At 46.2% G+C, this 22,552-nt stretch overlaps 1 pseudogene; it reads left to right on the top strand.

Moving 5' to 3' along the window:
* The first annotated feature begins 13,386 nt into the window (after positions 1 to 13,386).
* Positions 13,387 to 13,517, top strand: LOC114678634 (U4 spliceosomal RNA; annotated as a pseudogene).
* The last annotated feature ends 9,035 nt before the right edge of the window (positions 13,518 to 22,552 follow it).

The raw sequence follows: 22,552 nt of genomic DNA, 5'->3' as shown, positions 1-22,552 counted from the left end.
GGAACGTCTTTAGTTTTATAAGAGAATGCCAGGCCTTTTGCTAAGTAATCATGTACTTTCTTACTCCCATCAAAAATGGAGGAGCCTTCCAATCGCTCTACATCTTTGCCCACGCTTGCTATTGTCGGTCTTTAGAGTTTTAGCCATTCTGATCAATCGTGATGTGGTTTTAATTTACATTTCCTTGATGACTAATATTGAGCATATTTCCATGTGATCATTGGTATATCTTTCTTTGTGAAATATCTTCAAATCCTTTCCTCCTTTTAAAAATTGGGTTACTTTCTTTTTTCTCTCTGGCTGGCTTACGTGGTGTCTGCAGCTCGTGCTCTGCCCTGAGAGGGACTTGGTGTCTCTGGTCTCTCGAACAGCCATCCCGTCAGGGGCACTTCAAGAAGCCATCTTGGGCCGAGGGCGGTGGCTCATACCTGTAATCCCAGCACTTTGGGAGGCTGAGGAGGGCAGATCACGAGGTTAAGAGATTGAGATCATCCTGGGCAATGTGGTAAAACCCAGTCTCTACTTTAAAAATACAAAAATTAGGCCTGGTGTGGTGGCTCACTTCTGTAATGCCAGCACTTTGGGAGGCCAAGGCGGGCGGATCACAAAGTCAGGAGTTCGAGACCATCCTGGCTAACATGGTGAAACCCTGTCTGTACTAAAAATACAAAAATTAGCTGGGCATGACGGTGGGCGCCTGTAGTCCTAGCTACTCAGGAGGCTGAGGCAGGAAAATTGCTTGAACCTGGGAGGCAGGGGTTGCAGTGAGATGAGATTGTGCCACTGCACTCCAGCCTGGGCAACAGAACGAGACTCTGTCTCAAAAAAAAAAAAAAAACAAAACCCGAAAACAGCTTGACCTCAGCTGGCGGCACAGTGAAGCACCACTATGCCGAAAGGAACGCTCCCGGGAAGCTGGCCACTGCCCTGCCTCTCCTGTTGCACTTTTAGCTTTTGGACATGCAAATTATATCCACCTGCATCCCCCAACTCCCCCCATATGAACTCTGGAGCATTAAGGGCATAAACTTTTGTTTTTGTGCTGACTTGAATTTACTAATTCATTAGTAAATTGATAATAACTTCAGCTATAAATTCCAAAAGAAGTAGACTAACATAATTAACATTTCCCTACATTAGAGTTCTGGTAGCAAGCTTAACTACTGTGGCAATAAAACACACGCTAGCCCTAAATCAAACTATTCTGGGATGTGTTGGAGAGCTGACAAATGCCACGTTGGCCACCCCCTTCATGCCCATTTATTTTAAAAGGGTGTTTGTTTTTGATTTTAAAAGGGTGTTTGTCTCAGACTGAAGAGCTGGACGACCCCCAACGTGATCAATGGCTTGACGTTTGCACAGAACAGCAGCATTCTTCTCGGCGGCAGCCCTGCAGCAACTTGAGTTTAAAGAGTGCTCGTGCAAAAGCCAAACACAACTCAAGAGAACATTTCCCCCAACGTCTGGTTTATGTTTTGGGAAGCTCTTGACATGTACTAGCAGGAACCACAGCTTCTTGAGAACCAGCTCAATAGCTAAGGAAGGAGAGGGCTCGGCACCTCTCCCGCTGGTGCTGAGGCTGCTGTTTGGCTGTTGCTTAACCAAGTCATGGAGCCGAGGTTTCTGCAGGGAAGACTGGCTGGCAGGGAGCTGCTTTCGCGCCGTCCCTGTGCCGGCGGTGCTTGGTCCTCAGGTGGAGGCCTCTGCGTCCTGGCATCTGGAAATGCTGTATGAAGCCACACTTCTCTTCCTTTGCCCCAGGATTCCAGTGTGTTCCAAGTTTTAAATGGCCATTTCAGCCAGGTTGTACTTTTTGCAACATTAAATGGTTACTTGTGGATAGATGACGCTCTTCTAATGAAAATGTTAGGAAATAGATTAAAGGGTACAAACCAAAAGAGGGCCTGTGGCTTTTAGGTTTACAGTTGGTCACAAATTTAAAGCATTTCTGACAGAAAGAGGCAGCATTACACAGCAATGAAAAGCAGTGTTTTGTAATCAGAAAGATTGAGGTTCACACCATAGTTCTGCCTCTTAGTGACTATGTGTGACTTTGCGTAAGGTTACTAAGCTCCTTAAGCCCCAGGTTTCATATCTGAATAATGGTCGCATCTACCTTACAAGACTATTGTGATGATTAAATAGAAAAATGTGCATCTACTTCTAGCATATAGTAAATACTGAGTGATCATTATAATTAGTAACTTTCAGTGATAATTATACTTTCCTATTTAATACATTTGATCAATATGCTTCTTATGATCAAATAGCCCTGTGACAGTGTATTTTACTTAATGATTCATTTATTTTCGCCAGATACAATTCCATGATTTAATATCCTTCCTTCTCTCTCTCCTTTCCTTCCTCCCTCTGAGAATTGTACATCAGCTTCTAAGTCCATGATGTAACTGTCGATGGTCTCATGTTGCTGTTAAAGTTAACCTCTAGAAGGTTACATTCTTAGCCATGTTAGTTCTCATTGTACTAAGAGTCGAGTTTTTTGTTTTTGTTTTTGAAACAGGGTCTTTCTCTGTTGCCCAGCCTGGAGTGCAATGGTGTGAGCATGGCTCACTGCAGCCTCGACCTCCTGGGCTCAAGCGATGCTCCTGGCTCAGCCTCCCTGAGTAGCTGGGATGCACCACCACACCTGGCTCATTATTTTTATTTTTTTATTTTTATAGAGATATGGTCTCACTATGCATAGGGTGGTCTTGAACTCCTGGGCTCAAGGGATCCTCCCATCTCAGCCTTTCAAAGTTCTGGGATTACAGGTGTGAGCCACTGCACCCTGCTAGAGTGCGGTTCTATACCTGAACTTCCAGACAATAATAGGATCATAATTGCTGCCTTGCCCTAGATTTAGGGATTATCTTACTATTGAGAAGATTCATTTGGTGCTAGGAATGCATAATCTTCTGCTTTGAAGCACTTCTCACGGTTATGTAACAGGACAGGCTAATCTTGCTGTGCTCCTCACTCAATTTCTGGTTACCTAAGGCTGCCTGCGGCTCCTCGGGGCTGAGACGTCAAGCAGTGTGTCATTTCGAGACACAACACTAGATGGCGCAAAGAGATCACCTTTTCCCATTAAGTCCCGCAATTCGAACTTACTGGCAAAGCAGAATTTCGTTCTATAATTAGGTGATTACATGAGTTAATCAGAGATGCAAAGAATTAGACACTTGAGTTTTCTCTTTGCTCTTTCCCGTCCTCCTCGCTGTCCTCTCATTTGTTCCTTCAGCACGCCGTGAGATTTGGGCTCTCTTGGAGGGGTAGAGAAGTCAGGGATTTTTCTGCTGCTGGAACAGGTGTAGGTAAAGGATCCGCAGAGTCGATTTTCCTTCGTCTGTGGAAACAACAGGGAATAGCGTAGGTGTGTGCCTTCCATCGACCTTTGGGCTGCCTATCTTCCAGGTTCTAGAAAACTGTACTGGGCTTGCAGTCACCTCCGCCCTGGTCCTTCCCATCCCCTGGCTGGGAAGCTCAGCAGAGTGCCCACGGGTCTGGATTCCAGGTGCTGCTCCCATCTGTCATTCCCACCTGCCCTGCAGTATTGCGCCTGCTCCCAACAGCTCCATCTCTGCTAGCTACATCCTCCCTAGAGGGGCACACCTGTGCATCAGCTCCCTAGTGTGTGCGATTAACAAATTGAGTCAGGTTATCTCTAGAATTACTTTCCCAGTCTAAAGAGCTTATAATTCTTAGAACCAGTTTATCCCTTTGTTCTTTTTGGGGTCCTAATTAGGGAAAAGGAGTCAGGCTGGTAGGACCAAGGGAAAGCAAAAAGAGAACGCAGATAAGCTATATAAGCTTTGCCTTTCTTCATGGTCCAGGACTAGTCCTCCTGTGAATATAACTCAGTCGTCCTCTACCCAACTTCTCACGAGGCACGGCCAAGTGAGCTCCCTGCAACCCTGGTGTTATCAGTACTGTTCGCAGCCCTCTTCAGCACCCAGGAGAAGCACATTTCAAAAAATCCCCAGCCCAGCCAGACTTCCTTTCCTGGCAGTCAGCTCCTCTTCTGCTGGCCTACCTGTTGCCTTCTTGCAACATATTTTTATACTTTCTTCATTAAACCTGCCTCTCTTTACCTACAACTATCTTGATAAATTCTTACCCCCGTGCCACTGGCCCAGATAGTCACCACTCACCCTTGACATTCTTTTCCCTTCTGTTCCCTGTATTTCACGTCCCACAGCAACCTTCCACACTTTATTCTAAATAAGCACTCATTTGGTCAGTGAATAGGTTAGAAGTGAATGAATGACCAGCGTCTCTGACCTCATCTGCCTACCTTCAACATTTCCTTTCCTGTCCTCTTCCCCACCCTGCCCCGCAATATGTACTTTTCTTCATCATTTCACTGTCCTTCCCAGCAACTGAATTTAGGGTCCTCATTCCAGCTCCTCCCGCTCCATTCCGTCCTGCACTCCTTGCTGCTGTTCTCTGCTTGCTTCCCTGCTGTGTCATCACAGTTGCTAGAGTTTTGTGTTTTGCTTGCCACTTCAGTCTCTGGCTTATCTGCATTACATTCCTGCTCACCACAGTAGAATGACTGAGATATTGATCGAAGTGGCAGATTTGGATTCACCTCAGCTCTGGTGTTAGGTTGTTCTTGCCTTGCTATAAAAAAATACCTGAGACTGGGTAATTTACAAGAAAAGAGGTTGAATTGGCTCATGGTTCTGCAGACTGTACAAGAAGCATGGTGCTGTCATCTGCTTGTCTTCCGAGCCGCCTCAGGGAGCTTTTACTCATGGTGGAAGACAAAAAGGGAGCGGGTGGGTCACAAAGCCAGAGCAGGAGCAAGAGAGAGAGTGGGGAGGAGGTGCCACATACTTAACCAATCTCTCTGGAACTCACTGTCACAAGGACAGCACCCAGTCATGAGAGATCCACCCCCATGACCCAAACACCTCCCACCAGACCCCACCTCCAACCCTGGAGATTACAATTCAACCTGAGATTTGAGATTTGGAGGGGACAATATCCAAACTGTGTCAGCTCACAAATGAGATTTGAATCTGAGTAGTAAGTTTATGACAACCAAGGTGAATTGGTAATGGAGTATCAGAAACAAGTTAGCTTTTTTTTTTTTTTTTCTTTTTTGAGACGGAGTCTTACTCTGTTACCCAAGCTGGAGTGCAATGGTGCAATCTCGGCTCACTGAAACCTCTGTCTTCCGGGTTCAAGCAATTCTCCTGCATCAACTTCCCAAGTAGCTGGAACTACAGGGGTGCCACCACACCTGGCTAATTTTTGTATTTTTAGTGGGGTTTCACCATGTTGGCCAGGCTGGTCACGAACTCCTGACCTTGAGTGATCTGCCCCCCTCAGCCTCCCAAAATGCTGGGATTACAGGCGTGAGCCACTATGCCTGGCCACAAGTTAGCTTTAATTCTTCGGAGGACAATCCATGGTCAATGGTCTCAGATGCTTATAAAATACTGAGAGTTGATGCTGCTGCTCGAGCCCACCTTGTCAATTCCCAGCCTTTACCAGTTGATAACTGATGGTCTGCAGAGCGGGGCACATTGCTCGACCTGTTCCTTGTTTCTTATATTAAAGGTCAGTAGCACATTTTCCTATCATGTACCTGACCCAATGCAATAGCTATTGAATACATACAAAAGCATAAAGACTCTATATTTGAAAATAAGAATGAGCCCTTGATAGGTAATTGTATACTTATGAATTACTTATCAAAAATTTGCTGTATGTAAAAATAACAGACTTTTTTTTAACCCTCCAAAATGTTTTATAAAAATTTAATTTTAATTGTAATAACACAAATGGATGGATGTTTAGGTGCTAATTAGAAAAAGTAATTAGAAATTTTTTTTCAAAGTATCCTCGTATGTCTTAGGAAATCTTTCCCTACTCGAGGGCTGGGGAGGGAGGGAAGATACAGCAAGGGGATTGGGAATCCATGCGTGCCTCAGGCTTGATCTGTATTCTGAGGGACTGGTAATCAGTGAGTGTATCTGGTGTGATCTGTACCCTGAGGGACTGGGAATTAGTGCATGCATCAGGCATGATCTGTACCTTGAGTAAATAATAACCTTTGTATGTATGTAGCAATCTACATATATAGATGCTCTTTTCACAAATGAAATAACATTTGTTTTTTAAAAATGACAAGTGTTTTTATTTTCTTTGTCTGTTCAAGTGAAAGCAATTTCCTCTGCTTTTTTCACCACTTGTTCATGTTCTTTAGAGAGTGCAAAAGCTGGGCCAGGCATGGTGGCTCACACCTGTAATCCTAGCACTTTGGGAGGCCGAGGCTGGTGGATCACCTAAGGTTGCGAGTTTGAGACCAGCCTGGCCAACACAGTGAAACCCCATCTCTACTGAAAATACAAAAAATTAGCTGGGCATGGTGGCGGGCACCTGTAGTCATAGCTACTTGGGAGGCTGAGACAGGACAATCACTTGAACCCGGTGGGTGGAGGTTGCAGTGAGCTGAGATCACACCACTGCACTCCAGCCTGGGTGATGGAGTGAGACTCTGTCTCAAAAAAAGAGAGAGAGAGAGAGAGGAAGAGCCTTTGTTTTTAGATAGTTGGCCCAGTTTCCCTCAGAGCGTGTTGATCACATTTTTTAATTTCCTGTTCTTATTTCCTTAAGTACCTTTTAGTCTAGAGTAGTCTGCAAGTCACAGCACAGAAGTCAGTCATGAGAAAATGAAGATTCTTCTAACAGCTAATAGAACGCTGGGAGTTCTGACGAGAGAAACCAGAAGCTGCCGGCTCTTCTTCCCAGGTGAAGCCATTTCAGATCACTGCTGAAAAATAGTCAAGATACTGAACTGACCTGAACTTGACGGGATTGATTATAATCTTTACCATGATTGATAAAATGCTCTGCTCCTCCTTGGGAGGCCAGGGAACCATTGATGTGCCCAATATCTTTTTTTTTTTTTTTTTTTTTTTAACTGCCTCAGAGCCTTGCAACAATGGCATGAAGAACAAACAAAAAGGCTCCTTTTGAGAAAGGACATTGTAAACCAAAAATAAAATTCTAAGCCCTTCATCCAACTGAATGGACCCCTCCTCTTGGCCAAGGGCATTCCAACGTTAACCCGATAAACGAGGCCCTGATGGGAAGGGGTGTTTAGATATGCTTCGTTATACCCTCCTCCCTTTGGCATCCAGTCCAGCTGACCAGCATTAACATTAAAACAGAAACCTTAAGGCCGACAAAACACACACTTTCTAGCAATAAGATACCAACATGACAGAGAGTAGGCCCTGAAAGAAATGGAAGTATTTCTCCCCAAAATAAATTTCTTTGACATATTTTGGAATGGTCCTGTAAAGCCATCTCTTGTGGAGAAAATCTATGTTCTATAGAGAACCCCTTTCCCTTTCCACATCTTTTCCCTGATCCAGGAGAGAATTAACTAAGAGTCTGGCACCTTTTTAAGTCTGATAACAAACACTTACAATCTGTTCTCTCTGGAGCCTGCCACCTGGAGGTCTCATCGGGATAAGAAGAAGCTTGGTCTCCACAACCGCTTGTCTTAACCCAGACACTCCTTTCTACTGGTTCCGGCTCTTTAGATAATAACTGACATCTTTCAACCAATTGCCAATCAGAAAATCTTCTAATCCACTTCTTCTTCCCCTGCCAACGTGAGTTGTTCTGCCTTTCTGGACTGAACCAACGTGAACCTTACGTGTACTGATTGATGTCTCATGTCTCCCTAAAATGCACAAAACCGAGCTGCAGCCCGACCATCTTAGGCGCATGTCCTTAGGACCTAGTGAGACTGTTCCTGGGGCCGTGGCCACTCATATTTGGCTCAGAATAACTCTCTTCAAACATTTTATAGTGTTTGACTCTTTTTGTTGATGATAAGATTATCACTATGATCTCAGTGTCATTTCACAATCTCCTTTTGTCTCCTACAGTGCTATCCCATCAATAAAATAGACATGCAGACGCTGGCTAAGTTTAACCGTGGCTGGGTAGCAAACTCACTCACATCACAGTCTCGTGGGTTAAATACATGTGACTTCTCAGTTTCTCTACTAGTGATCACATCTCACTCCTGAGCCTGAACTTGCCAGCATTAGGAATGGGGCAGGACTGTGAATCGAGATGTTGTTCAATCCAATTTATTAATTTAAAATCTCTTCTTCAGTAAACGGTCAGTTTCCTCAATGCTTGGTTGCCCACATTGCCTCTCTCCCCTCTTTCCACTGCCTCTCAGCACAAAGGGAACAGAACAGCAGTTTGCTCCCCTCCCATCCATTGCATCCTCCTCCTGCTCTCAGCTGCGGGTGTCTCCTGGCCATGCCCTCCGGGTACAAAGGCAACCCACCTCCCCTCCTGGACCAATCGTGTGATCACAGACGTCTAGGCTGGGTTCCGCGTATGTTTAAGAGATCCATAACATTCTCTCTTCTCTCTCCCTCTCTTCCTCACTTTTGCTCACACCTATTCTTTCACTTTTGCTTGCTCTCTTCCTCTCTCCAAAGTCTAGCTTATGGTCTTGCTGTCTTGCTGCAGACAGCAACAAAAATCAGGTTTGATTGTCCAAGCATATAACTGTAAACCAGAAGAGCAGGAAGTCACTTTTCCCTTGCAGGGGAGGGAAGACATAGCCCCTGCCCTCTGAAGGTTTGAGAACTGAGTCTACGAAATAAGCAGACAGTAGGCAGATGAGTGGGAGAAAAGGCAAACGCATGTATTATATGCACAGGGGCAGCCCAGGGAAGAAAAGTGAGTGCCCAAACCCAGAAAGATCTAGAAGCCCACATACCCTCTCCCCAGGGAAGAAAAGTGACATCTCAAAACCCAGTGAGGTCTGGAAGCCCACACACCCTCTCCCCAGGGAAACAGGGGAGGGGCAGGAAGCTTGGGGCAAGTGAATGACCTGGCGGAAGGTGATTGGGTGATGCCTGTGACTGAGTCTGCCTGGATGTCCTGTGGACCCCAAGTCTCTCCTGGATAATCCTCCCGGGTTGATGAGATTCCCAGGGAGGAGATGCATGACAATTGACCTTCTATTGGAGAGTTGGGTTTTTAGACAGATAGGGAGGTTCAGAGAAAGCCCTTGGCTGCATTTGCTGCTCCTCCAGTGCCCTCCATTTGAAGCAATCAGTATATTTTGCGGTCGCATTTCCTGAACCCTTTTACTCTTGGAGCGCTGAAACCCACAGCTTCAGTGACTGGGACGCCCAGAGCATGAAGATGTACGGGAAATAGAAATACACCTTAAAGTACATTTCAAAAGACACTGTGCTCGTTATGAACCATCCACACTATGAAGGAGAGGAGCACAAGGAGCTCTCTTCTTCCTCCCCTTCCTCCTTCATGAATAGCCTCATATTTCATTAAAAAATGTCTGAGATGTGAGTTTATCCAAATGACACAGCTGTAGGAGGGGAGGTCATTAGGGAGAAGTTCCATGGAAAGAAGGAAAATGAAAGCTGATTGTTACCCATAAATTAGAGTAATTTTCTTAATTTGCTGTCCATTTGCTTGCTTGTTCGTTGCTGGCGTGCCTTATGAAATACGAAAATCTGACCATTAGTCACTTGGAAGGAGCACGTCTCCACGCCAGGTCCAGGTCTCTCTGCGGCACCAGGGGATTTACTGTTCTCCCTGTGTCGCCAGAAAAGAGCTGAGCGGCCTTGTCTTTGTTCCCCACTGGCAGCCTGAGATGCAGCCTGCACCAGCCTCCTGCTGTGACCTTTGGGCGGGGGCTGGGAGACAGCGTCTTCATGACTGACCCCGTGTCAATCCCTTCCTGGCAAAGGAAGAGGGAGGGCGCTCAGGGGCTCTGGAGCCAAGGGAGGGGAGACACCAACAGAACGAGCAAGTGGAACACACACAGCACTACATTCTTCTCGTGCTAAAACCAAGAAAAATCTCCCAGCTCTCACAATGTTTCTTGCTAATCTCCCTTTCTGGCTATTATTCAGCTACTGTGAATCTTCTCAAGCTTCCAGCTTCCTTTTAGCTGTAGAAAGAGAATGAAAAAAATGTACCCTAAGACCTTGGATTTTTTTTTCTTCCTTTTCTGTTGCCAGTGAATCTGTTTGAAGAGCAGCTGGCGCGGGCTGCGGGAGTGTGTGCCAGCGCTAATGGAGACGCAGGAGCAACGCTGCAGGCATCCAGGCACCGCCAAACACGGGCTTGCTGCAGGCGGGCACTCCCAGGAGGGTGACCTGCCAGTGACATAGGTTTCAGACCTGCAGAGGGGGTTTGGAACATTGGAACTATTTCCCCTCCTCTTTATTTTTTTTTGGAGGGTCACACACATTTTAATAGTTCCATGATCAAAATTGCTGTTTCCAAGCAAGTTCACTGGAGCAGACATCATCTCATCCCTCCCCACATTTCCTTTTGGGAAGTTGAGTATAAATATGTCTGTACATCTAAGTATTTATTTTCCATAGAAAGGGCAGTCAGGCAGTCTTGCTTTTGTTTTGTTCTTACCCAGTTCTTAAAGGGCCTGATCATATTTATTCAGCAATATGTATCAAGTGCCAAGCATATACTAAACACTGTGGTTTAGAGTGAGGATGCCCCAAGGACAAGGTGGATGAAGCACAAAGCGTGAGTGTTACTGGCAAAACCAAAGTCTGTAAAACAGCTGAAGAGGTTTATTCTGCACCAATATGAGTGGCCATGACTCAAGGAACAGTCTCAAGGGGTCCTGACAGAGCCTGTCTGAGGAGATCGGGTTATGGCTGGTTTTATAGATTTTAGGAAGAAAGAAGTTACAGGCAAAGACATAAATCAATACGTGTACAGTGTACATTGGTTCTGCCTGGAAAGGTGGGATATCTCAAAGGTGAGAAGTGGGGGGCTTATGAGTCATAGGTAGATTCAAAGATTTTCTGATTGGCAACTGGTTGAAACAGTTAAACTTTGTCTAAAGGCTTGAAGTTGGTAGAAAGAAATGCTTGAGTTCAGATAAGGGGAGTTGTGGAAGCCAAGGTCCTTGTTATGTAGATGAAGCCTCCAGGTAGCAACCTTCAGAGAGAATAGATGCTGAATGTCTCTTTTCAGAACTTAACAGGTGTCAGACTCTTTTTTTTGAGACGGAGTCTTGCTCTGTTGCCCAGGCTGGAGCTCAGTGGTGTGATCTCGGCTCACTGCAAGCTCCGCCTCCCAGATTCATGCCATTCCCCTGCCTCAGCCTCCTGAGTAGCTGGGACTACAGGCACCCGCCACCATGCCCAGCTAATTTTTTGTATTTTTAGTAGAGGCGGGGTTTCACCATGTTGGCCAGGATAGTCTCAATCTCCTGACCTTGTGATCTACCTGCCTTAGCCTCCCAAAGTGCTGGGATTACAGGCGTGAGCCACTGTGCCAGGCCAGGTGTCGGACTCTTAGTTAATCTCTCCTAGATCTGGAAAGGCCAGGCTGTGTGAATGAAGGTTCTCTGCAGATACAAACTTCCTCCATGAAAGATGGCTTTGCAGGGCCATTTCAAAATATGTCAATGAAAGGTATTTTAAGTTAAAATACGTTTGATTTCCTTCAGAGAGTGCTATTTGTCATACGATGCTGTACCAGAGTCAGATTGGAATTTGTTATCTTATTGCCATGGAGACTGATTTGTTAGCGCTATGATCTCTGTCTTCATGTTAATGTTGGTCAATTGTGCCTAAACTCCAAAGGCAGGGGGCATAGTGAGGTGTGTCTGACATCCCTTCTCATCATGGTGGGGAATTCAGTTTTTCAGGCTTCTCTGGTGTATTAGTTTGTTTTGCATTGCTCTAAAGGGATACCTGAGACTAGACAATTTATAAAGAAAAGTTTACTTTAGCTTACAGTTCTGTAGGCTGTATAGGAAATGTGTTGCCAGTATCTGCTTCTTGTGAGGCCTCAGGAAGCTTCCAATCATGGTGGAAGACTCAGGGGGAGCCAGCGTATCACAGGGCAAGAGAGGGAGCAAGAGAAAGAGCGGGGAGGTGAAACTGCTTTTGGAAAGATGACGACAGTGACAGAAATCTGATGTAGGTGACTCCATCTTGCTTCCGACCTCCAAGCTGTCCTTGGTCATTCCTGGGTGTAGGCCAAGCTAACCTTGGGACAAATTTAGTTTATAGTTTAACCTTAAGACAAGGATGATAACAGCCCTTCCCAAAACTGACCTTTCTAGAACCAATTAAAGACCTCATGGTGAGGATTATGAGAGGGACCTGAACCTGCTAAGAGACAGGTGTTGTTCCTACAATCCCTTACTACTCAGGGGTCACGTGGCCAGGGGTCACAAGATTTGAGACCTTCTCGATTGCTCCTATAGATGACATCACTACTGTGAACCTAAGGTGGATTTTTTGAGATGTGTTTCAGACAGACCCCACCTGGACTCCTGACTCACCTGACCCTGTGGCCCCACCTAGCAGCTGACTCAGAGGATGGGGCTTGTTTCCACACTCTACGATTTCATCCCCAACCAGTTGGCAGCACCCATTCCCTAACCCCCCGCTTACCAGATTGTCGTAAGGACTCTGACCTCTGAGCCTTCAGAGAGACCAACTTCAACTATAGCTCCAGTTCTCCCGTGTGGGTCGGCTTCATGTCACTAAACTCTTTCTCTACTGCAACGCCATGGTCTCCGTGGATTGATTTTGTCTGTGCGGCCGGCAAGAAGCACCTGTCTGGCAATCACAGAGGTGCCAGGTTATTTTAGACAACCAGCTCTCCTATGAACTGATACTGCAAGAACCCACTCATTACCATGAGGATGGCACTAAGCCATTCATGAGGAATCCACCTCATGACCCAAACACCTCTCACCAGGCCCCACCTCCAACATTGGGGATCACATAAACATGAGATCTGGAGGGACACATCCAAACCGTATCATCTGAGGTCCCCTTGGCTCAGAAGGGGTCCATTCAGTTGGTGGAGGGCTTAGGGTTTTATTTTTTGTTTATACGAGGCATGAGTGGAACTTATAAGTGAATGGGGCAGAGGAGTACATTAAATAAGTAAAGATAAACCACCATTATGTGTATTTTGCTTTGTTGTAAGTGCTGTGGCACAGTAAAGGAAATAAACAGGGTCTCTGATGTCATGGTATTTAGTGGGATGGGAGGTGCAGTAGAAATTATGGACTGGCTTTTCAACTCCTGTTCCAACCCATTTATGGAATCACTTTCTGAACTACAGCTAGAAGGCCTGTTTGAACTGCAGAGGCAGAGAAGAAAGAAAGAAGAAAGAAAAGACAAGAAAGAAGAAAGGAAAAGAAGGAAGGAAGGAAGTGAGGGAGGGAGGGAGGGAGAGAGGAGGGAGGGAAGGAAAGAAAAAAGAAAGATGGATGAAAATTACACTTCCCAGCCTCTTGTAGCTAAGGTCTGACTGCCCCCCCCCCCGTTCCCCGCTTTGTGAGTCTTAGGTGGAGAAAATGAACAGTGTAGCTCTGTGCAGTGGCAGTATCGTAGCCAATGAGGTTTATCCGAGGGGCGATCATTGCTAATTGAAAATGAACAGCGCAAGGCAGTGGACCTTGTGAGGAGTTGACATATTTTCACACACCTGGCAACAGAAGCACTAGATTTTTCTAGACAGCTCCGCAGAAGCGCTTTGCCTGTGCTCTGGGCTTGTAGGAGCTGAGAGGCAGGTGGTGATAGTGAGCTTTCCACAGAGACACATCAATGGGGTCACTTTGCCCAGCAGCTATTCCTCCCACCTGCAAAGCTTCCCAGCTGCCTTCCCTGTGGTAACCGCCTTCGCTTTGCATCCAGCACAGGATCTTGCACCTGAGTATTTTCCAGCTCTTCCCCAAGGGCGAACAGCTTTTGCTTCTTCCCCTCCCCGAGAAGCAGAATCTGTGTCAGGGACAGTAGCTGGAGTGTCCTGCCCTGTCCAAATCTTCCTCAGGAGCACACAGTGGAGACGGTGGAAAGAGCTAACACTAGGTGAATGCAGGTTCTCCTTGTGTCTCCGGCTCCCCCGGGGCTTTCTCAACCATCTAGCGCACAAGCTCACACTCAGACTTAAAGAATTCGCTACATCCTGGCTGTTGTTGTTGTTTGTTTGTTCGTTTTTGAGACAGAGTCTCACTCTGTCCCCAGGCTGGAGTGCAGTGGCATGATCTCGGCTCACTGTAACCTCTGCCTCCTGGGTTCAAGCGATTCTTCTGCCTCAGCCTCCTGAATAGCTGGGATTACAGGTGTCCGCCACTATGCCCAGCTAATTTTTGTATTTTTAGTAGAGATGGGGTTTCACCATGTTGGCCAGGCTGGTCTTGAACTCCTGACCTTATGATTCTCCCGCCTTGGCCTCCCAAAGTGCTGGGATTACAGGTGTGAGCCACTGCACCAGCCTATTCTGGCTGTTTTCTTCCAACCTGCTATTAAGGCTGCTCCCTCCACCCTCCTCTCACACTCTGCGGAGGGTGAAACCATCTGTGCTGCCTGATTCTCCCTGAGGGGCCTGTCACTCCTCAGAACTGACTTCACTTGCTTGCCTCACAAGCTCAGCTTTCTGATGTGCTCAAGAAAAGTTAGCGCTGTGAAGATCACACGGCTTTTTCTCCTTGCTAAGGTGGGAGTGACATCTTTGTAAAGCTCTCTACATATGAAGTGAAAACAGGACTCCCTGTTTCTGTTTCAAGATCCCACATGCGTGGTCTGAAGTTTAGCTCCCTCCCAGCAAGGGATCAAAGCATCCATGCTGCCAAAAGCTTCGGAAATGAACTATTTGTTAATTCCACGCATCTTTTAAGGGCCTACTATTTGCACATCACTCTATGAAGAGCTGAGATACTGAGATGAATGAGGCACAATCCTTGTCTTACCTTCGCTCACGGTCCTGGGGCAGTGAAAGCACAGAAACAAGCCTCATAAACTAGAGTCAAGAATGCCGCCCCAGGAGTGGGGAAAACACGGTGGGAACCTGCATCTGAATAAGTAGCACGCAGGGGCATGAGGAGCCAGAGTGATTTGAGGCTTCTTGAATTTTGTGTAAGAGTTTTTTACACGGAGACAGTAAAGAGGTATTCACAGAAAAGCGTTCCATCTATTCCTCACTCTCTGATAAGAATTCCATGTCCTGGCAGGGTTTGCCTGGATCAGAACTCTCTTTCTAGGTCACATGGGCTGACCTGGTCATAGCCAGAGTGAGCTCTGTGTCTGCGTCCTGCAGGTGAACCCAGCATTCTGCAAGGCCAGCGGGTTCTGTGGTGGCAGTATTAATCATGGAAACTCCGCTGCATTTGAATAAAATCAGTATTTTATTCTTGAAAAAGCGTGATGCCAATATCTAATCTGCTTTCTTTCATATTTGTCCTCTCAATATTTGTTTATTTTTATTTTATTTTATTTATGTATTTTTTGTTTGTTTTTTGGTGACAGGGTCTCACTCAGCCCCAGGCTGGAGCTGGAGTGCAGTGACATGATCGCAGCTCACTGTGACCTCTGCCTCGTAGGTTCAAGCAATTCTCCTGCCTCAGCCTCCCGAGTCACTGAGATTACAGGCACCTGCCACTGTGGCTAATTTTTGTGTTTTTAGTAGAGATGGGGTTTCACCATGTTGGCCAGGCTGGTCTCGAACTCGTGACCTCAAGTGATCTACCTGCCTCAGCCTCCCAAAGTGCTGGGATTACAGGGGTAAGCCACCAGGCCCCACCTGTCCTCTCAGTATTTGTATTAACCTATTTGTTGTCCCCGGAGGGGATGGATGACTGGATATTAGTTTATTTATCGGAACCACTGGGGCGTATGTCACCACTGGTCTGGAAAGAATGGAGAGGCTTCGCCGCTGCCAAAGCTCTCCTGGTTTGGCCTCACCTGGACGGTCGACTACATCGGCGCCAAGGCAGGAACCGTGCAGCCCAAACAAGGACTCGCTAGAGTCAGACGCCCAAGAGAATGGGCTCATAAGCCAAAATCTAGTCCTTTTGTGAAAGATGAGCCTGTGGGACGCTGAATTTAAAGAAGAGTTTTAGCAGAGGATGTCGAGTCCCAAGCGTGGGCATCAGTCTGTGAACAAACCCAGGCCCTGAATCTGGCGAGATGGGCAGAACAGGAGGAGGAGCCAGGACCGGAGCTGAGTGCCCAGGTGGGCCAGGGCGAGCAGAGTCCAGCCCCACTGTCCCCGTCACCACCACTGGAGCATCATTTCAGAAAGCCGTGCCCGTCATCCACACAAACACACACGGACCACGGCTTTCAAAGCAGAGCCATGTTGAACGAGAAGAGCACGGTCAGTGCGCACGGCGGTCCACACGCACGGTGCGGTGGGATTGACTTTAATGTATTAAACGTGGTGACACTACACACTGAATGGCAGCTGTCGGAATGTATATAAAAGATGTTTGTGAAAGGCACAAACCTTGTGATTTGAAGAACTAGAGAAAGATCGTTCAGCCATTGAGGTTTACCTTTCTGTGACCTACTAACTCACGAAACAGGTTGACAAAGAGAGGATCAGACTATAAAAGAGGAGGAAAGATGGATCTTGTAGGAAATTCCACAGTTTGGTGGAATTTGCTGGCACACCGATGTCCTCCTGCCTTGATATTTAAGGCTCTCCCCCTGGGCAGGGGTCAGTGTACCAGCCCTGCCCTGTACAATTCAATGCTGTGTGCAAACTACACTGCTGGCCAGTTTGTGGTTGCCTTAGCAACCTACTTAAGTCTTTTGCTGTTATTTTGAACTTCTGAATAAGCATGAAGGTAAAATAGTTGTCAACATTTGCTGGATATGATCTATTTATTTTATTTATTTTTTATTTTTTGAGACCGAGTCTTGCTCTGTCGCCCAGGCTGGAGTGCAGTGGCCTGATCTCGGCTCACTGCACCCTCTGCCTCTCAGGTTCAAGCGATTCTCCTGCCTCAGCCTCCCAAGTAGCTGGGATTACAGGCGCCCACCACCACGCCCCACTAAATTTTTTTGTATTTTTACTAGAGACGGAGTTTCATCATATTAACCAGGTTGGTCTCAAACTCCTGACCTCAACTGATCTGCCCAACTCGGCCTCCCAAATTGCTGGGATTACAGACATGAGCCACCGCGCCTGGCCGCCAGGTATGATCTTAACTATCGTGAAGGTCATTATAACAGAACGTTCCTTAAAAATCACTTTAAGCAAATGTTTTCCTTATTGCAAGTGTTCCTTTGCATCCCATTTCCCTACTGAAGCGTATGAAAAGACATTTTCTTTTGTTTTGTTTCTGAAACTGATATTTCATTGAGAATATTTTTCTTGCAAGGGTGAAAAAAAATCACTACACTGTTATATACTTTGAATCCAAGTATTACCACCGAATTTTTTATCCTAATATAGTGAAAAATTCAGCCATCTAAGTATTTATGATCATCCCCTTCTCAGTATTTTAATAGCTTGAAAGCAATTTTAAGCAAGTTGGTGCTGGTATCTGGTAGGAAACATTGCCTTCACCAGCGTAGTGCCCACGCTCCCCATCGTCCATCTCTGTAGCAAACACGCATGCTTATGGTAATGGCTGTCCAGAGGCGGCTGTCCTGTGTGGCTGCTCTGGAAATGTGGGTTTCACCATCCTTGAAGAGAATCCCTGCGGGCGAATCATAAGAGGTTGAAGACACAAATTGTCCAGAGTTTAAAGTCACAAATAAAGCATTTCTTCATAATGAGACTTATCAGTAGGGCTAGAAAGGACACAATTACATAGGATATAAATTATATTTTCATTGCATATATATAAATTGTGATGTTGTATATCTAGGTAAAAATCCTAAAGCATAGAAGTGAGTTTAAGAAGTGTTTTAAATAACAGATAAATGTGCATTTTCCTCAATAATAACCCATTTATTCAGTTTTATACTTACACATGGTTTTTATGCTTTTATTTGATCCTCATTATAAGTCTATGAGGTGGACAAGGAGATATTGTTTGCTTATTTAGCTGATGACAAATTACATGCATATTTAATAAAGATAGAAAAATCCTGAATTCTCCCTTGGCAAAGCCGAGCTATGGATAGATTAAATACATTCTTCACTGCCCCAAAGACCAGATCAAACCCTGCAGCTGTCATTACCCAGACAAGGGAGGCAAAGCCAAGATGATTCTGGCCTGGATTTTGTAAACTGTGTCAATCCATTCCCTTTGCTTTGGGAGTGGTGTATTGCTCTGGAAATCCCTGACCATGTCAGGAGGTGAAATAAAAACAAGCTCCTTGATTTCCAGTTGTGACCTCTGACCGCTAGAGGACAGTATTGTTCTCTGCACAGCTTGCGGAGAACCCGGTCTAGGAGAAATGATGGGACCCCGCAGTCAGTACACCCCACACCTTCCCAGGCTGGGCCTGGGCCATACCGATCAGGGATGGGATGTGGCTTTGCATCTCCGGTTCCAGATGGCATCTCGTTCCCCAGCCCTGTGCACTCACAGAGCTTTGGCCTCTGCACTGGGTAGTGTGAGGGGAAAGACGCAGTCTGTCGGGGTTTCATTATGTCTTTTCACCCTTGAAGCCTCTTCCTAAGTGATACGCTATGGATGAGTCATTGTTATCATAGGCTCAGAGTTTTTTCAGCCTGATTTATTTAATCTCTAGAGAAAGGAAAACAGGAGATGATTGCTTTGATCGTGCTGTTCGCTATTCTGAAATGTACAAAGGGAGGGGAGAGAGAAAAAAAATCTCTGCTCCCATAATGAACTATTATATAAAAACTGCTATATAAGAAGATACACGGCACAATCCCGAGTGTAACGTACTTCACTGTGTTCAACATGCTTCCGTGGGCGTGTGTGGGTGGAAAGATGTTTCTGGTGACTGCCAAACAATCTAGTGTTTCTAGAGATAAAAAGTCTGTAAAAGTTTTCTACTGTGAGGAGTGATAGGCTTTGTGACCTATGTAATGTGTGCTCTCTATAGTCCAAATGAAGACAGTAACTACTGATCTGTGAAACCTCTGCAAGAAGACAGGGCTGCTCACGGCCACACGCCCAGTCTCACCGGTGACGCCTTCCCCTCCTCTGGGTTCCCTGTTTCTCCCTCCTCCGAACTAAGCATCTGTCTCCCTCTGACAAGTACCTTCTGCTACCTTATGTTTCAGATCAATTTCTAGAGACACTAGATAGATTTCAATTCTGTGAAGATTTACTACGAATCACACAGTCCTGGGCCACGTGCTAACACGTATTCACGTGATGCTGGCTCCAGAGCTCAGCAGGCTGAGGGCCTCCGACATCCCCCTCACAGCCGCCGCCTGTCCCGCAGGTGCTGGCTTCTGTTGCAGACACAGGCTCCCTAGGCAGCCCTATGCTCTGTGCAGCTATGCCTGGAAGCTTTGGGACGTCTCACCAGTGCCCTCCCTGTTCCGCTCTGGACACCTGCCCTTCTACGAGTCTCTTCTCTCAAAGCCTCCTTACCCGGCTGCTGTCCGTATTGCAGAAGAGGGCAGGGCCCAGGAGCTGAATCCCAGGAAGCCTATGCTGCTGAGCTCCCGAGGCCTTCAGTAAAGTAGGGTCGCCTCTCGTACACCCTCGCCCTGCCTCCACCGCCATCGGCCCAGGGTAAGGACAGCACATCAAGGCCAAACTCCCTCCCTCGTCTCTCTTTACAGCTCCATGTCTGTGAGAAGCCCTGGCTCATTCTCCTTCAGTCACAGTCTCCTCCCTAGCAGTCGTCTCAGGCACTCTGGGTGCCAGCATGGCCTACGTGAAGCCTTCCTTAAGAGTGAGAGCGCAGGACGTCCGCACTCAGGAAGCTCACGTTCACGGCTGTGCCTCTTCCTACACTCAGTAGAGTAAACCGTGCACAGTAGATGCTGATGAAGTGTTAGGTGAGAGTGGTGACGACGAGTGTGGAAATATGCCTTAATTTTATGGGTTACCAACCTGTCATTGACTTCATGTTCATTCTGGCAAGAGCTAAGAGAGATACTATTGAGTATTTTAACACAGACTTCACTTGCTTGGTTGAACCATAGACAGAATCCATCTTTAATGACCTATTACTGTTACTGAACTGAACTGGTGTCTGCTCTCCCAGTGGGGTGAGGTCAAACATCCACACCGTGGTTGGCAGCAGGAGAAAGGAAGGTATTTATTTGCAGGATGCCAACAAGGAGAATTGGGCACTCACACTTGAGACCTGACCTCTCGATGGCTTACAGGTAGCAGTTTTTAAATCTGGAGAAACAGAGGTTATAGGCAAAGAAGCCAGTTAATACATTGAGGCTATATATTAGTTTGGCCTAAAAAAGTGGGGTGTCATGAAGCAGGGTTCCACAGGTCACAGGTGGATTCAAAGATGTTCGGATTTGCCATCGGGTAAGGAGGCGAAGCTTTGTCTACAAATTGGGGGTCAGGAGAATAGAATGCTGTGGGTAGGACTCCCTCCAGGCCCCTCAGGAAGACATTTAGAACAAAGAACAGTGGTTGAAGTTTAGTCCTCAGTTCCCCATTATCGGAGGTCTCTGTGCCAGCAGATCCACTGGGTGGGGGTCTAGGTTTCTGAAAAACAGCTCACGGATATGTGTTAACATGTTGTCTTTAGCTTCCACAGGGAACCAAACACCCCCTGACTTCAACTCCCTTGGTGATTGTTTTAAGCTGCTATTACCTTCTTGCTGGTCAGGTTGCTCATTTACTCTTCAGGGCTAGCTGAGTGCCTGGAATTCCCCTTGAAGGAACTCAAGATTTTTCTTTCATGCTTGAGGGACCTGCAGGCCCCTAAGAGGGGTCCCTGCTCGGTCTCATTTCTAGTGGTTGGTTGTTAAGAAACCTCTCTAATGAGACCATGAAGTTCTTGAGGTGAAGGCACCAATCTTATATCTCTCCTTTTTTTTAATCTTATTGTTGTTACACACACTCTCCATAAACTCCGTTTTGAGTAACCCGGGTTTCAGCTGCTACTGCTTGTGTTTCTAGTGCAATCCCTCTTGTTTCCCATCTCCAACAATCCTCTCTCAGAGACATCCTTCAAGTCTTTGCTAAAATGTCACCTTCACAAAGACCTTTTCTTACTATCTTTCGGCAGGCCTCCTCTCCCCCATCTTGGCATCATTTTACCCCCTGGCTTTTATCACCACCTGACATGCCACATATTTTCACCTTGTTTATTGCCAGCACCCACCTACCCCACCACAAAATAAGCTCCATGAGGGAGCTTTTGTCTATTTAGTTCACTACTGTATCCTCAATGTCTACAAAAGTGTCTAGCACATAATCAACACTTCATAAACAGGTGTTGAATAAATAAATCCATCAAGCACTTCACACAGCATTTTCCCCGAAGTAGGCAGTTAGGAAATATTTATTCGGGCTAACACAACTATGTTTTCATCAGTTCGGGAAAGTGGAAGGTCAAGGATCATTTATAGAGGGTACCCCAGAGCCTAGGGTAGCTCACCAGCTGTTAAAATCTCCAGAGAAGGGATAAATACAATTTTGGGGGGTTAGCAAAATAAGCAAAGAATGTTTTGATATGAAGTCCTTTGGAATTGGAGTCACGGAAGACCCTGGAACTAGTAGGGCTTCTAGGATAATCGGTGGAGGATTTCAAAACCGTTTGCACTGCAGTTCTCTTTCAGTGGTGTCAGGCTTCCAGACCAAAGATACTTCTACAAATGCAGAACAGCATATTAAGGGAACCTCTGTAACAGCAACAAAACCCCGTGGATAGCATGTGATGTCGTGATAGTAAAGCTTCATGTTACAAAACACAGAGAGATAGAGGGTGTTTACTGGGATAACACTTTGCAATAGTAACTGTTCTTGATATTTCCTTTTTTTTTTTTTCCCAACTGGGAGACTAGATACGAATTTTGTATTGCCCAAGTGTTATTCGACACTGCAGAATGCATGTCTCTAACCATGTCATTTTATTTTCTGTATGTTTATGGTTTGACATTGGGTTCTGGCTGAGCCTGGAGGGACTGGCAGTCTGTTAGCCTACTAGTGTCTCTAGTTACCCAATTCCTAGAGATAGTGAAGGATCCCCGCCTCCAGTGAGAGCCTTTCAAATGCAAATGAACCAATCCAAAGCCCACGCCCCTAACCACCTCCTCTATTGGGGATCTCAAATTCAGGAGCATGATTTCCCCTGCCTTGATCACCCCAAACCAGGTACCAGACAGTTAGGGACAGGCCCTGTGCCTAGAGTCTGCTGAAATTGCTCAAACTCTCCACCCTGAGGCTGCTCACCCTGCCTTACCCACTTCTTCCCGTGGAATCCTCTCCCCCGCATTCTCCCCCTGCTCACTCTGCCTCCTGCCTGACCAGGTGCTTCCCGTGTGGCCACACGGTGTGGCGCTCGCTCCTCTTGGCATCTGTGAGCATGAGACTTTTTTTTCAATGGTAGTCATCTCCTATCTATTGGTCTTGCCCTATCAAAATTATAACAAAACCTGTGCTTTAAAATAGTAGCGAAGAAAAGAAGTTAATTCTTGGCATTTAAGGGCCTCTGTAGCTACGGGACTGCCATACGAACAAGCAACTACATTCACAACAAAAAAGATTTGAGAGGATGCGCTTTCTAAAATTCGGAGAAGAGGAAAGAAGAAGAGAGATGTGGAGGTCATAGGGCGGGCCTGCAACCCGACCTGTTCGCGCCCCTCTGCTCCCCTTCTCAGGGCTCAGCTTGAGGGAAGA

Source organism: Macaca mulatta, chromosome 5 (assembly GCF_049350105.2).
Source record: "Macaca mulatta isolate MMU2019108-1 chromosome 5, T2T-MMU8v2.0, whole genome shotgun sequence".
Taxonomy (NCBI): Eukaryota; Metazoa; Chordata; class Mammalia; order Primates; family Cercopithecidae; genus Macaca; species Macaca mulatta.
The sequence above is the reverse complement of the archived record's forward strand: the minus strand, read 5'-3'. Positions and strand labels throughout refer to the sequence as shown.